The 16,182-nt window shown below is 36.4% G+C and overlaps 1 protein-coding gene across 6 annotated transcripts in view; it reads left to right on the top strand.

Annotated features, from left to right (window-relative positions):
- The window catches only part of SIK3 (SIK family kinase 3), a 212,123-nt gene that overhangs the window by 40,880 nt on the left and 155,061 nt on the right, over positions 1-16,182 (top strand). Inside the window, exon 1 of one of the 6 annotated variants that reach the window (XM_064482078.1) lies at positions 2,545-3,090. The exons of the other annotated variants lie outside the window; for them this stretch is intronic. The gene's annotated coding sequence lies outside the window, so the exon portion shown is untranslated. Of the gene's footprint in view, positions 1-2,544; positions 3,091-16,182 lie in introns of those variants that run through there. 6 annotated transcript variants of the gene reach the window in all.

Raw genomic sequence — 16,182 nt, 5'->3', positions numbered from 1 at the left:
CCTTATATCCCACTGTACCGTAGAATGAACTTGGTGACTTACCTGGGCTAGTTGTGATTCTTGTAATGTGAATTACATTTTCTTCTTTTACCTACTGGGAGTATTTTCCTTTTTTTTTTTTTTTCTTTGTAAATACTGCCACTCTTTTAAGATCTGTATTTTAAACACTTTTTATTTTGAGATAATTATGGATTCACAAGAAATTACAGAATAGTGCATAGAGTACTGTGTACCTTCCCCCTAGCTTTCCCCAATGATGACACCTTATATAATTGTAGTATAATCAAGATCCATTTAAAAATACTCCATTTTGAAGAATATTCTCAACAGTAGGAAAAAACCCTACCCTTCTTTCTTTCTTTTATTCTTTATCTCTCTCCTTCTCCTTCCTTCCTTCCTTCTTTCCTTCCTTCTTCTCTCCCTCTCTCCTCTATTTCTCCCTCATTTTTGGCTGTTTTGGATTTGTCGAAGTGGTCAGGAGTCATCTGGACTCATGTATGTAAACAGACTAGGTGGGTGATCAAGCTGGGTAGTATGGTGTCTGGTCCTTCACAGGAAAAAGGTGTGGCTATATAATATCATAACAGTGAGTTTGTCAACCTTTATGAACTGGCCTTGAAAATAATTTCAGAAGCTGGGGTGTCCAAAGTTGGAGTGGGTGTATAACCTCCTTAAGTATAATTAGATGAGGCACAGTAGTCATTTAGATGTGAATATTCTAGTGTGTTGGTTAAGGTACTCTAAATATTTTATAGCCATAGCATTTATATTCTCTTTTAATGCTTCTGTTCTCCATAGAGAATATGTTTTCATAAAATAAGCCAGTTGTTAAAACACACATTGGGTTGTGAAAAAAAAAAGTTTATTTTCCTCATGCTCATTTTTTAAAGAAGGCAGAAGGCTTGTAAAGGAAGAGATTTTGGAAAATAAAATTTATTTTCTGAATTGGAACTCTCATACATTGCTGGTGGAAATATAAAATGGTATAGCCACTTTGGAAAACAGTTTGGCAGTTTCTCAGAAAGTTAAACATAGAGATACCATATGACCCAGCAATTTTACTCCTAGGTGTATACCCAAGAAATCTGTAACATATGTTTACACAAAAACATGTACACAAATGTTCATAGCAGCATCATTCATAATTCATTCATAGGCAAAAAGTGGAAACAACCCAGGTGCCCATCAACTGATGATGAATAAACAAAATGGAGTATTTCCATAAAATGGAGTATATTTCAGCCATAAAACGTAAGGAAGTACTGGTAACACAGTAACATGGGTGAAGCTTGAAAATGTTTGGCTGAGTGAAAGAAGCCAGACACAAAGGCCATGTATTGTGTGATTCCATTTATATGAAATGTCCAGAACAGGCAAACCTATAGAGACAGAAAGTGGATTAGCGATTGCCAGGAGCTACAGGGGAGTGAGAGAGGAGGGCATGGAGAGTGGCTGCAGTGGGTGCAGAGCTTCTTTTGGGCGTGATGAAAATATTCTAGAGTTAGACAGTGGTGATAGTTGTACACCCTTCTGAAGATACTAAAAAGCCATTGAATTATATACTTTATTTTTTTTAATCATATACTTTAAAAGATGAATTTAATAATATGTGGACAGTATCTCCAAAAATGTGTTCTCTGACTTCCTGTATTAAACTATGATGTGGTTTAGGGTAGTACCTGTCTGCCTGGTATGAAGAAACATGAATATAAGATACTTAAATTTTGAAATCCAAGTGAGGCAAAAGATTAAGGGGAGAAGGGAGTAACTTTGTCAGATTTGAGCCTCGTAACTGCTCATTGCCCTATAATCCTCATGGGCAGAGTAGAGATAGAAGCAGATCAGATAAGTATGGAATTACTATCTCTTAGATTCCAGACAAATTTATTAACACAGAGAAATCAAGAAGTATTTTAGACAAAGCAGGTTCTGACCTGTTAAATTCAGTAGGTGGAAGTTCTTGCCACTCTGTCTTGGATTTAGACCTCACAGATCTTGAGAAGTCTGTCTCATAATGAATTACAAGTGAAGTTTTAATAGGCCTTATATTTATAGAATTAAAGTGTAAATCAATTCGGGTTTTCTTAAAAGTGTCAAAAATATGATTTTCCTTTAAAAATGACACAAATGAACTTATTTATAAAACAGAAACAGACTCACAGATGTCAAAAACAAACTTATAGTTACCAAGGGGGTAAGGTGGTGGGGGTGGAGGGATAAATTGGGAGTTTGGGAGTTGCAGATACTAACTACTGTATATAAAATAGGTAAACAAGTTTTTTCTGTATAGCACAGGGAACTATATTCAGTATCTTGTAGCAACCTACAATGAAAAAGAATATGAAAATTAATATGTGTATGTATATATATAACTGAAACTTTATGCTGTACACCAGAAATCAACACATTATGAACTGACTATATGTCAATACAATTTTTTTAAAAGAAAAAAATGATTTTCACCAGTGACATACTTATTTTTTCATATTTGCATAAAAAATCTTTTAGTTTTTCTCAGAGTAATTTATGTGATGTAAAAGTCATAATATTTATAGAAGTGGTATCAAGATGGTAGCCATCTTGAACAGTGATTTTTTGAGAGATATATGTATGTTTTAAAAACAAATCATACTGCCATATCTGATTAAGACTTTTATTAAATAAGTATATGAGAGATGGGAAAAATAATATTTACCTAATGGCACTGCGTCTTACTATCTGCCAGGCACAGTTGTTATTTTATTGAGACCCAATAGATGAACGCAGCTGGGTACATTAGAGCAATGATCTTCGGATTGGAGTGCACGTCTAATGGTGTCTATGTTGGATAGCTTTAAGAGTTCTCAGCATTTACTTACACTCTTCCTGAAACGGATTTGGCTGAAGATAGCACAGGCATGACCTCGTTTTCTTTTCCTACCCTCCCTCCAGTTCCAGCTCTTCTTAGGATTGACAAGAGAAAAAGCCAGACCTTCCACTCACCTTGAACATCGCCGTTGTACGTTTCTCTGAGGTATAAAATCCTTCAGGGATTCCAACAAAGGGATACTTGAAACAGTGGAATCAAGTGGGGAACTTCCTTTTATTGAGGTATAGACCCTTCTCCACACATTGTATTAAGAGCTGCACCTCCAAAACAAGAAATTACTTTTTATGGTTAGTTATCAAGATTTGTAATTTATTTGCTTTATTTTCACCAGTTGTATACTACTAATAACAGTAACAGGAATGCAGTCCAAAAGAAATACTTTAAATAAATAAAAAAAAATCAACTGTACTTAAACTAAAAAAAATACATTTTTGTTATAGGAAAGTATGATAAAAGAAATTATGTTAAAATAAAATACTGTGGAAGAAGAAGAGTAGAAATATATTTGCAAGGAGAAAAAGAAATAACGTTTCATGTAGGAAATGAAGATTCTGTTATAGTTTTAAAATGGAGGATGGTGAGTATCCAGTTGCTCAGATGTTTAGATTTCATTGGATGCATTTAAATTAGTGATGTAATTGTTTTATTTTTCTAGATAGCAGTTTTAAATTGGCCTATGTTGATCTATAAAGGAAAGTACAGCCTTTGCAGTGATTTAAACTTTCGATAAAAAATTTTAGATTATCAACTTAAAAAATATTCAAGGAAGGCCACCCCCATTTTATATTAGGGGGTATATGAGCAAAACCTTTTGAGGATAATGCTCCAAAGGAGATAGAAATCAAGAAGAAACAATTTCTGCCCTCAAGAAGCTTTGTAGTTGAATGATGGAATGGGGACATATACACATAATTTGGCTTAAATAAAGCCTTTATTTGGTTATGTTTTGCTGCTTATTTAACGCGGGCATTGTGCCTCAGTGTTGCATCATGCTTGTTAAAATGACCCTTGGATAGTGATTCAGCTCATATGTGCTCTGTTTCCACACAGGCCATTGTGCAGAACAGAGAGGGATTGTATCTTTTAAAAGACAGATGGATAGGAAAAGTGCCCACTGCACTTAGCACTGATGAATAGTGGGGCTGTCTCGTTGTCTAGGTCCTGTGGTCATAAAGAACATGAGACTGGAGTCAGGAGACCCCAGTTCTTGTTCTGACTCTACCCTAGGCCGTGTGACCTTGGCCAAATCACTTAACACATTTGAACTCTAGTTTCCTTGTCCAAAAAAGTTTAAACCGGAGGATGATATAGCTCCGAAATTTAGAATCCATCAGTTTAATCCATACATTTTTACCTAGTGCCTTAGTTTTAGAAGTGATAACTGTAGCAGACTTTAAAAAAATAGATGCCAGAATAACAGAGCAGGTTATTTGCTTAATGTAGTTCTGTGGAGAAGAATAGCCTGCTGCTGGTTATTCATCTGAAGTGTGATGAAGACAGTCTGTTACACTGCCTGTCAGAAGTGTTGTGGGTTTCACCACTGCCCTTTTTATTTAGGGGGAAAAAAAAAGGAGAATTTCTCCTACTTTTTTGGCAAATTCTGCACAGGATTAGTAACCGCGAATCCCAGTTTCGGCTTCATGTCAGTGCCTTTAGTGAAAACCACGTTTTCGTGATGTTCTAGAAGAATATTAAAATGGATTATGGATTACAGACAGCTCCAAGCTTTGCTCTTTATAGGTCAGAGGCGGAAACCAGCAGAGCAGTTACTGTTCACTCCTGACATGGACTGGGCCTCTTAGGTTCTTCAGGGAGCTAAAGTGAAACTCTCTGGAACAGTTCCACTGGAATGGCTTTCCTGGGGGCTTATGAGGCTTACATTCTGAAACCGATACTCTTGTAGTACAAGAATAACTACAAACTGATGTGGAATTAGGACGCCATAGAGGGGAAATGCTATATGCAGCTCTCGTTCTCGAAAGTCCCTTGGCTGGTGAACAGAGATTTTTCCCGTCAGTAAGCAGATATTTGGTTATATATTGACAAATCCTCTCCAAACAGCTTTTGGAATAGAAGACCCTGCTTCTGTTTTGTGTTTTTGGAAGCTAAGAAGAATGATGAAGGGTGCAGAATTAACTTGTGGTGGTTTAACATATACAAATATGATCTATTTAACTCCTGCTTCCAGTCATCATCTCTTATGTTTGTTCTTGAACATCATCTCCATTGTTTGCATTCAGGAAAGATAATTGAATAAATTCTTATGGTTGATTAGCAGATATTACTGTCTTTCATTTATTAGCCTCAACATTTGGTAGTTTGACTGGTTTGCCTCGGTTAGGTGGATACTTAGATTGGACCCTAAGGTGTAAACATTTTTTTTTGGCAGCACAAAATATGGGGTGAAGAAGTCTGTCTTTAAAGTGACCAGGTTTGGTGCCATTTGATGCTGAAGAGAGAAACACTATTACCTGGCAGAATTTATTGTGTTTTGTATCATCAGATCTCTTAGGTCAGCAGTTTACTTTTTGTTTAGTAGTATGTCTTGGCTTGTCTGGATGAGTCATAATTAAAATATAGTCACCAGGACTCATAATCTTGTCCAAACAAGAATTATAGTACAGAGGTACACTATGCCTTGCCATGCACAGAATTAGGATCATACAGGTCTGCTGTTATCAGTGAGAGAGATTTCTATAAATACTAAGTCGCTTTGGAAGAATTTTAATAGGTTTCTTTGTCACGTACCCAAAAGAAAAAGCCTAGAAAGTGAAAATAAACAGAAAAGTAAGTAAAAATAATAGTTATTCAAATTGAAATCTGAAAATTCCTTTCATCTACTTGAGTTTTTATATTTATTATATAAAAATAAAATGATTGCTTTGTTTTTTTTGAAGAGATTCGAGGAATAGAACACTTTTAAAAACAGTTTTGACGTTCCTTTGTTCATGGACAAAAACATGGTCAAGAGCACCAGCTCAGGGCATGTAGCTTCTGATCCATGGCAATAAATAATATTGCTAAGGTTTGCTATGGTCATTTGACATAGGTATTTTATTGAGCTAGAACTGCCCTCAAGTCAGTCAACATAAATTAAGAACTTACGTGTCAGGCGCTGCACTAAATATTGAGGTCACAGAGGTGAATAAAACATTGTTTATACTGGGGTTTTGTTCTGCAAAGGATTTGGAGTGCTGACAGGAAGTAAATATAATAATACTGTAAAATATAACTTAAGTTCAGAATCAGGGAAAATAGAAATTAGATTTGGAGGCAAAATATGGTTGAATAGTAAGTCATGAGCCGTATGGCTGAGCAGCTCAGTTTAATGTCAGTAGCAACATGATATAGAAGCTAAGCTTTGTTATGTTCAAGCTATGTTAAGGCGTGATTAGTTAATATATTTAGCAGGATTATGAAGAGTTCAGGCATTTTTGGGGAACTCCCATGAAAATGTCGTCTGGAGTTGGTTTTGTAAGTGGTAGTGTTTTTACTGTTTAGTTAAAGGGTTGAATATCAGATGGATTTCAGTATTATTTTAAAATTTTATTTAAACCTCCATCATGTTGAGGGAACAGTCCTGGTGCCCAGGCTGAGGAGCTGAGGACTGAAGTTTCACTTTACTGTTATGTGGTCTTGAGTTTTTGTTTACATGATAAATACACATTTAACATTAAGATATTAGTAGAAGTGAATTTGCAGTTTAAAAATTGTTCTGTTTCCCTTCTGTTTTTCTTTTAGTTATTAGTATTAAACTTTCTCTTTTCCTCAGCTTCTAGAGTTGTTTCATGGCATCTTGGTGCTGCAGGATGTGATGCTTTGTGTTGAATCAGACACTGTTGTTCTCCAGTTTCACAGGTTAGGGAAACTGATCAAGTAAATAATTGGTAATTTGAATATAGAGTCTGTTTTGAGAACTCTCGTGGGCATATCTTGATTTTAAAAGGGCAAAAAAGATTTACTGTTCTAAAAGGGATATATAAACACAACTTTATGATACTAGCTTTAGATTTCATTGGTTCAACACATAGCATTGTTGCACAATACATAATCTTCCACTGTGGTAGCTAATGAGATATAAAACTGCATAATTACACCAACAATTATTTTCCTTACAGAATTTGTGTAAACAGTTTTTTTTTAACTTTTCTTAATTAGCTTAGTTATGTGCCATCATTGAATGAGTCTGTATTTTCCTTCATGCTGCTGCACTCTACATTTTTAGTTGAACAGAGAAAGATATTAATTATTTTAAAAGAGGGCTTGCTCTTAAAGCATTTTTGCCAATTGGCTTTCCTTAATTACTATGGGTAACCATATTTAGATGAAATCTGACTCAGGAAGAAATCATAATGAAAGACATTCAGCTAGTCAAGGTGGAGGAAAACCTCCTAGAAGCTAAAATATTTCAAGGTTGTTTTAAAGTTTATCCTCATTGTTTTTATTTATCCTTTTGTGTGTTAACCGTACAAAGGTTCCTGGTTTGGTGCTGACATTTAAGGAAGGGCCTGTGCTGTGTCTCAAGCAGTTCTGGTGCAGGTACTGACTTTTACATCCCAGATTCACGTAGGTGTGCAGCAAGTCACCGCTCCAGCCTTCAAGACCACCCGCGTTTCTTTTCTAACCTTGTGAGTTGTGTTTGCTGGTGCATTTCACATTTCAGCCAATGGAATCTAAAGAATGCAAACTGGAATGCATAGAACCTGTCTATAAATTGGTTTTCCTTTCAGGAGATTGGAAATAGCTGTTGAGTGCACTGTGGGTTTAGTGGGAAGGAGTGAGTGCTTCAAGGGGGTGGGCAGTGTCTACTGGGGTCAGAATGCAGAAACTGCAGCATGTGCTCCTTCTGCCTGTCCTCCCTGGTGTCACCTGTGTTGAACACGTTCTCTGGTCATAATGAGAGCCCACAGACTCAAGGAAGTAATTTCAACAGGGACCTGGGAGAAATAAAGAGGATAGCCGTACACTGGACAAAAGTGGGCCAGTAAAGGGAAAATCACATGTGGATGGAAGAATAGAAAATGGTGAATTGGAAAGAAAAGGATGAAAAAGACATGAGAGTATGGATAAACAGGCTCTACTAGTCTTTTTTTTTTTTTTTTTTTTGAAATTCTAGGGCCACTTTGGGCAAGGAAGTTAGAAGTTAATTCAAGTTGTATTGTTGTCAGAGTATAGTTTTAAAATTTTTATTGTTCTCAAGGTAGAAAAAAAAATATGATACTCATGGCACTCCTTTTAGTTGGTTTATTTGCCACTTAGGATAAAACAAAATAAGGGAGGCTTCCAGAGTAATCTGTGATCTTAGAAGAGTCTTTTGAAAAATTATTATGTGGCTGCAAGGTATTTCCTTTCTCTTCATGTGGTCACATCCCATTTCTTTTTAGATATTTAGTATCAGTTTTCTAGCATGAGTTCTGTAGAACACTAGTGCCCCTCAATATTTAAATGTATGTTCTAGGGGGAAAAGAATCATTAGGTAGTTTGGGGACTGATAGGGTTCCACAAGAAAATAACAAAATAGTCAACAAAATTAGTCAATTTGTTTGCTGTAGGACATCTGAGAGCTCTTAAAATACCCGTGTGCCTTGTGAATCCCTGAAGAGAGAAATGGGTTGGAGCAGGTAGCTGTTCTCAAATTTAGTTGACACAATACAGTTTGAGAAAAGCTGGCATATCTAATGTTGTTACCTGTAAGCCTGGGTTTCTCCAACAACTCTGACTGCTTTGCTGCTTTTTTTTTCTCCCCCCCAACAAATTGAGGAAATACTCTGCTGTGTCATTTACACATGTATATTCCACTTGGGCTATTAATAGTAGTTTAAGGAGAGGGGATAGCTCAAGTGGTAGAGCGCATGCTTAGCATACGCGAGCTCCTGGGTTCAATCCCCAGTACCTCCTCTAAAAATAAAGAAAGAAATAAACCTAATTACTCCCCCCCCCAAAAAAACCCAAACAAATAATAGTTCCAAATTGCAGTTTCCATTTTAAAATATGATGTTATAGTATTTATTGAAACTCCTTATATGAACTTTTGGATTTCTTTATAATCAGACCCCTATCTTACCTACATTTTCAGATTTCTTCACCACTAGTCTCCCATGATAATTCTTCACTGGAGCTCAGTTTCTTTACTATTCCATGATTATGTTCTGTACTTAGAGTGTTCTCTACTTTTATATTAAGGTCTAGCAGAAGTGCTGCCTCTTCCATGAGACTTTTCCTGATCTCTTTAGCTAGAAGTAATCTCTTCTTCCTCAAAACATCTATAGCGTTTATTTACTAACACCTGTAGTGATAGTTATAGATTGGTTTGTGGTTGTTTATGCACACATCTTAGATCGCAAGCTTGAGAAGAGAGGGCATACCATGCGGTACCACCCATATCACCCACAGCTCCTGGCTTAACTGTCCCCACATAGAGTAATAATACAAGCTAATGTTTAGTGTTCACCAGGTGCCAGGCACTGTTCTAAGTTCTCTACATGATTAATCTTTTCTATCCTATAGTCCTATAGGTATCCCCATTTTATAGGTGAGGAAGCTAAGGCAGTGAGAGGTAGAGTAAGTTGATACTGAGTTAGAGATGGAGCCAGGATTTGAACCTGGAGCTCTTGCTCTTGATCAGTACACAGCACTGCTTCCTATAGTAGGTGCTCAGTGAGTATTTGAATGAATGAATGAATGAATGAATGAGCAAGCGAGGCTTTGGGAAAGAGGCCCATCAGCTGTAGCTCAAGGTACTTACTTGCCTTTTCACCTTTTTGAAGTTGACATTTATCCAGCCACGTGAGAAATTCCAAATGACTAAGAGCAGTTAGCAAGAGTTCAAGTGGGTTGAAGGAGCGGCCGAGGTGAGTGTGTGGGGAGATGCAGGATGTTATGTGTAGTCGGGAAGCTTCGTTCCCGGCTGGACACTGCTGCTTTCCTCATGGAGGGGGTAGTGGTGAGTCCAGACTTTTAGACCCTGAATAGGCGTTTCAGCTTCCTCACCCGTTAGCAGTTTAGCAAGTTTCTTAGCTGTTCTAAACCTCAATTTTCTCTGTAAAATAGCAGGAGCTACCTCATTAGTGTCTTTGTGAGAATTTAATCGGATAATCATGGAAAGCACTTAGCATGGTGCCTAATACATATTAAGTACTCAACTAATGTTACTTACAGAACAGGAGGTTTTACTTAATATAAAACCAGCTGCTTCTCTCTTTTCAAAAAAATATGCCCTTTGAACATACACTTTCAGATTAAAAAATTTTTTTTTAATGCAGGGACTGGGGTGTGAATTTAAACTTTTTTATAATGGGGGTACTGGGGATTGAATCTGGACCTCATGCATGCTAAGCACGCAGTCTGCACTGAGCTGTTCTTTTCCCCCCAACCTTCAGATTTTAGTCAAAATATTAAATAGGTCTTTTTTTAAAAATGATTTTCTTTTTTTCCCACTCCCCTTTAGTGGTAGTCCAACGTTCGGTTTATTTTTTCTCTATTTTATGGAGAATAAGAGCACTAGATTAGGAGCGCAAAGCTGTCGGTTCCAACATTTTTCGTATCCAGTCAGTTCACGCTCTGTAGGTGCTGTTGGCTGTTACTCAGCTCGTGGCTCTGGTCATTAATCAGCGACATTCAGTGCTTTCATCACCCCTCTTGATGAACGTAACAATCTCGGGTCTTACCGTTTTTTGTGATATTTTGAAATAATTACAGAATTGCCTCTTTTAAAAAATACTACCTTAAAATAAAAATTATCAAGTTTAAACTATCATCTGCAAAGAGGAGACGTTTCTATTGATGATACGCATGAAGAGTTCTGCTGTACGTTGCACCGTGTGTGCACTATAAGCATCGCACGTTAATGGCAAGCCTGTCATAGACTGAATTTGTTCTGAATATTTTCTCGTTGTTGGGTTTTATTTTTTGGTGTTTGTAGTTTGAAGACAATGGGTATCTTTTTATTTATCAAATAAGGTTTACTTTATTAATTATGCTCTGTCTTTTAAACCGTCCCCTCAAGAGTCGATTCCTACCTTCCTGTGCTGAGAATTGCTGTAGTCTCAATGTAGAGCTGAGGTGGCTCTGATCTGAGAGATTCTGCATGAATGTGTGGGATATTTCAAAGAATCTTAGCTTTGATTCATGTACAGGGAAGAAATCTGAGATTATTAGCAAAGATAAGAGGAGTGGAGAGTCATTGCAAGTGAAGAATCTTTTAGTAATTTATTCTAGACTGGAGCCAGGGGTGTGTTGATTTGGCTATACATGACTACAGTTAGTATTCTGTGAAATTTTCTTTGAGTGGTTCTTTGTTTGGTTGAGCAGGTTCAGATGAGGCTGAGAAAACAGGAAGATTGTGCTTGGAAGGGGAAAAGGTTGTCTTTAGGCCAGGCCAGGTCAATAATCTCATAAGAGTCCCCAGACAGGATGTTTCTGTTTTTAAAAATATTGTCTGATGTGTAAATTCACATATCTGGTGTAAATTATTCTGGCTAAGGTTTCTGCTTTTGATTCAGAAATAAGACAAAGCAGATCTCAGCCACAGAACACACAACAAAAAAGAGAAATCATGATACTTTTTAGAACTTCTTAAGGGGTATGATTTCTTTATGCATTCAGCATTTAAAAAACTGTGTGAAAACAGGAAAAGTATTTAGCATAGGAATTAACTTGTTTCTTGGCAAGGAAGCCAGGTAGCCTTTCAATCACTGGCTCGTCTGTGGTGGTTCTGTTGTTTTGCATGCATGTGTGCCTCTGTGTGTGTGTGTGTGTGTGTGTGTGTGTGTGTTTTCCTGCTTGTCGTCTCTTTTATAATTTCTGCCTTGGAAGATGTCTCTTTATCTAAGGCAATTACCCTACTGACACAGGAGGCAAGTTCAAAGCAAGCAGTTGTTTTGTTTAACTAGAATTTCATTTACAGCTGGCTCTGAGCTGAGTCACTGAGGTTAGTTTTACCCAGTTTAGGTCTTGACACTTGCTTGCTTGCTTTATTATTTGGGAGTGGCAGGAACCTGGAAATCAGTTACCTTTCTTTTCCATCCTTATTCATTAATTGCCTAATGCTGATAAAAGGTGTGAGATCTGCAACCTTCCAGCGTAGCCTCCTTCATCAGGACAGGAGTAGGAAGGAGCTCAGTGCGGGAGTGCCCTTTCTCATTAAAGGGCACTTCTCAGCCTTAGGGAAGCTTTATTCTGGCCCAGGTGATCCATTCTCTCCTTTGAACTCAGATAGCCTAATTGTCTCTGAGTCATGTGGCAACTAATCTTGTTTTGCTTTGTGTTCTCTCTTGTAGTTGACTTTTATTGTTAATGTCAAGCTGCTTGAAGACAAGGGCTGTAGTTAATTTATTATTTCCTAGACAGTTTACAGTGACTCAATTTTTCCCTGGTCTTACCTTGAATCCTTTAGAACATTTCATAAGAACTCTCAGAATCTTTTAGACTTCTCAGGCCACGCATGTTTGCCTGTGGCCTCGATAAAAGCAGTTTTCCCCCTGCAGCAGACACAGCCAAGATCCTGGGGTAAAAACCAGGCACTACGGTCTTCCTAGATTGACACTTATCTTGATTAGTTTCTTGGTTTGGAGATAAAATGATAGTATCCTATACGCAGGCATAATTTTCACCACCAAATATTTTAAAGATGGAAACAAATGGCAGGTAAACTAGCAAACATTTAAAATTAAGGTCTTGCATGCTAATTAATATTATATAAAATACGTTCTGATTTTGCTGCCCCTACTCTGTAATGTTGGAAACGAATGATCTGGTTGATACGGTGCTCTGAGTTTCTTAATGAATTGGGGGTTTCAAGTTTAAAATGAATCTGTATATTTTGATATAATACCCCAACTTCCATGAGAGTTATTTTATGTTTATCATCGCCCTGTTGGAAACTCTAACTGTTTTGCCATAGAGTCATTTAATGTATTTTCCACACTGACTTTGGCTTGGTGGCATGTAACAGTTCTGAAAGAACGAACCATACATTAGTGCAAGTTACCTGTGATGGCATAATGACAATAATTACGTCAATTTTTGCTTGGGGAGAAGAATCTAAAATTCTACTTTAAAGGAACTATTATTCTGAGCTCTTGAGAGGATTTATTTAAATCTTCATTTTTTTCCCCTTCTCTAACAAATTGTGGGGAAAACATTAACCTTGAGTTATTTCCTGAAATATTTCCCATGATGATTGCTACCTTAGGTTTTAAGGCTTTTTTCTTCAGGAGTTCTGACTTTTCTGTGAGCACAGTCGGAATGCTGGCTCCTCTCTGAGTAGAGTGAGAGGGAGCCTTCTGAAGCTTGGTATGAGCCCACGAACCCATGACTCGTCCCCACAGCATCCATATTTCTACACTTCCTTTTGTTACAGTTATTTTTTTCTGAGGACCATTTGCAAAATATCTCCATACCACAACATCTTGACTTGCAAGAAAACACAGCTGACATATTCTTTGTTGTTATGAGAAACAGTTTATTACTTACATTATTATTTTTCAAAATTTTATTTCCTGTTTCTATCTTGTCCAAAAAGAATGGATCTTGGATTTTAGGGAAGTATAGATATATGCTATGCATGGGGTCATGGAAAATAATTTGTTTTGGTTTAAGTAAAAATTAAAATTGTAGTGAAGTAACATTTTTTAATTTGGATGAATTATCACTGTTATCTGTATCAGGTATTTTAAAAGTTGAGTATAAGACCACTTCTGCTTGGGTTGGTTTCTGAAAGAACATTTTTATAGCCAAAATTTCTGTCCTGAGCTCTTTGACTTAGTCTGAGATTTTGCAAATGAAATTTTATCTGGAGCCCTAATAAGTGTGAAACTGACAAATTAGTATAAACTCTTTACAAGTTTGCTGAATTATTAAGAAAGTCAGTCTATGTTTGATGAGCTCTGGGAGCTCTAGGTTATTTTTGTGTTTTGTTTTGGTTGCACAGTATTAAAAAGAAAATCCTAGTTCACGTAGAAAAATCCTTGTAAATGGTAACAATTTTTTAGACCATCTTGCCTAACAACACAACAACAATAAAGTATCTAACATTTTTGAGCACTTAAGCACTGGACTCCTGATAAGAGCTTTATATGTATTATTTACACAACAGCCCAATAGGTAGTTACTTTGATCTCTGCTTTTACAGATGAAAAAATTGAGGCACAGTGAATTAAGGTAGCTAATACAAAACTTATGGATAGTAAATAAGTGGCAGAGCCAGGCCCAAATCTGGTGCCCTTCACCGCTGTGCTGTGTTTGTATTGCTCTGAAAACATTTCAGTTAATCCAATCTAGAAGCTGTAAAATGAAATAGCAGGAAATTCTAATTTCCAAGTAGAATCACTACTGTTCCTTAATTCATACTTGTTCAACTTGGAGTGATTGTTGAATAAGTTTCTCGGCTAATTTAAATCTTCATTGTGTGTTTGAAAATATTATCAGTGTCATTAAAAAAAAAAGAATCCTCATTGCCTGTCTTTGTCTTTTATTCAGTGAAAAATTTAAAACAGATAAATATATTTTGTTTTGTATGTTCAGTTCAGATTTTGTCTTAATTTTATCATTGACATTATTTGCAGTTGTAAAGCTTTGGTAGCATTACAATCATGTGTGACAAAATTCTTTAAAATATTAGCAGGAAATACCAGCTGGTGCAGCTGTGTTGTAACTGAGAGATACTGAAGGAGTTTCTTGGTAATGAAAAATGAAAAAAAAAGGGCAAGTTTTTTTTTTTTTGCGGGGGAGGAGGGTGCTTTATTTGAACTATTTGTAATAGAACTGGCCTTGGATAGCTAACAAATTTCACAAATGAAAGAAGACGTTCTGGAACTCATTATATAGTTATAAATAACTGGAAGTCTGAAATTTAAAGAGCATGCCTTAATAAATTGAAAATTTGGATCATGCTGGCATCGTCTTAACAGCTCATGCTGGTCTGTGGAGCTGCCGTTCTTACTTAAACTCCATTCAGGCAATAGCTTTGTAAGAACCACTACTTCTGCAGTTTCTCCTGCCATTGTCTTATTACCACTAGTTCGTATCTCATTATATTTTGACCAGCTTATTTGAGGGCCTCCTAAAAAGTTATTAGGTATTTCTGACTTTTTTCCCTCCTATCGTGCATAATGCTTTATAATAAACCTTCTTCTTGTTACTAGCATGAATATATCATTTAAAAAATTGAGATTTCCAACATTCATGTCCTTGCCTTGTTATAATGTAAAGGTTTCACATAGTTTTAGCCTTTCAATTATTCAAGTATTGTAGATGCTTTTCTCGCTGTCTCTTGTTTTCAAATAATGGTTGTAATTATATTTAAACAGTAGTGTATTCATGTAATAAACTTGTTTACCATGTTAGTATAGGATTAATACGCTTTTCCTCCAGAGGGTGTATTTGTTATTCATGTTCTGTGTAATAATTTGCCTTGAAAAATGCTGTGGCATTCTTACTGTTAGATTTAAATTTTGTTTGAATATTCCCTCCCCCTGCAATAACCTTAAGCTTTCTTTTTATGCTTATTCCCCCCCCCCACACACACAATGCCATAACTTGACAGGGATCGTAATTCTAAAAGTTTGTAAGATTTAATTTCATTAAACTTATCAGGGAGCTGGGATGTAGATTTTTCTTGCTGTAAACTCCAGTGACATATGGCTATCATCTTATTTTTATGAGATTCTTTCATTTCATATACTATATCAGTGTATTTGATAATGGTTGAAGAATTGATTGGTGTTGGTTTCTAATGGTGTTGGTTGTTAATTTGCCTTGAGTCTGATCAATCTTATTACATCCATTATCAGATATTTTTCTTAAGCCTCATGTTTAAAAAAAAATTATTTATTTAATTTTTTCTTGGAGGTGGGGAGGTAATTGTGTTTATTTATTTATTTATTTATTTATGTTTAGAGGAGGTACTGGAGATTGAACCCAGGACCTCGTGCATGCCAAGCATGCACTCCACCACTTGAGCTATACGCTATCCACTTAAGCCTCAGAATTTTAATCATATTTTGAGATGGTTCATTGATATGGTTTATTAATCATTTTACCTTACCACAAACATTAAGTTATTGAAGAAGTATTGAAAGCTTAAGATAATGCTATCATAAAATATGAAAGTAGTGCAAGAAGGACCCAAACCTTCATGTTATAGGTTCAGTTATTTTGTGACAGTCGTGCTGTGTCATCCAGAGCATGTGCTGAGGCAGTGTTGCCTGATACTTAAAGGAGTGCAGCATGTGTGTGCGCTTGTACCGTTTTGGTAAGTGGGTGTATACGGTCCTGAGTAAGAAGAACAGCAGCAACAAACACCAGTGTGCAAC

The sequence above is a fragment of the Camelus dromedarius genome, chromosome 34, assembly GCF_036321535.1.
Source record: "Camelus dromedarius isolate mCamDro1 chromosome 34, mCamDro1.pat, whole genome shotgun sequence".
In the NCBI taxonomy this organism is placed as follows: Eukaryota; Metazoa; Chordata; class Mammalia; order Artiodactyla; family Camelidae; genus Camelus; species Camelus dromedarius.
Note: the sequence above shows the minus strand (reverse complement) of the source record. Positions and strands in the feature narration are given on the sequence as shown.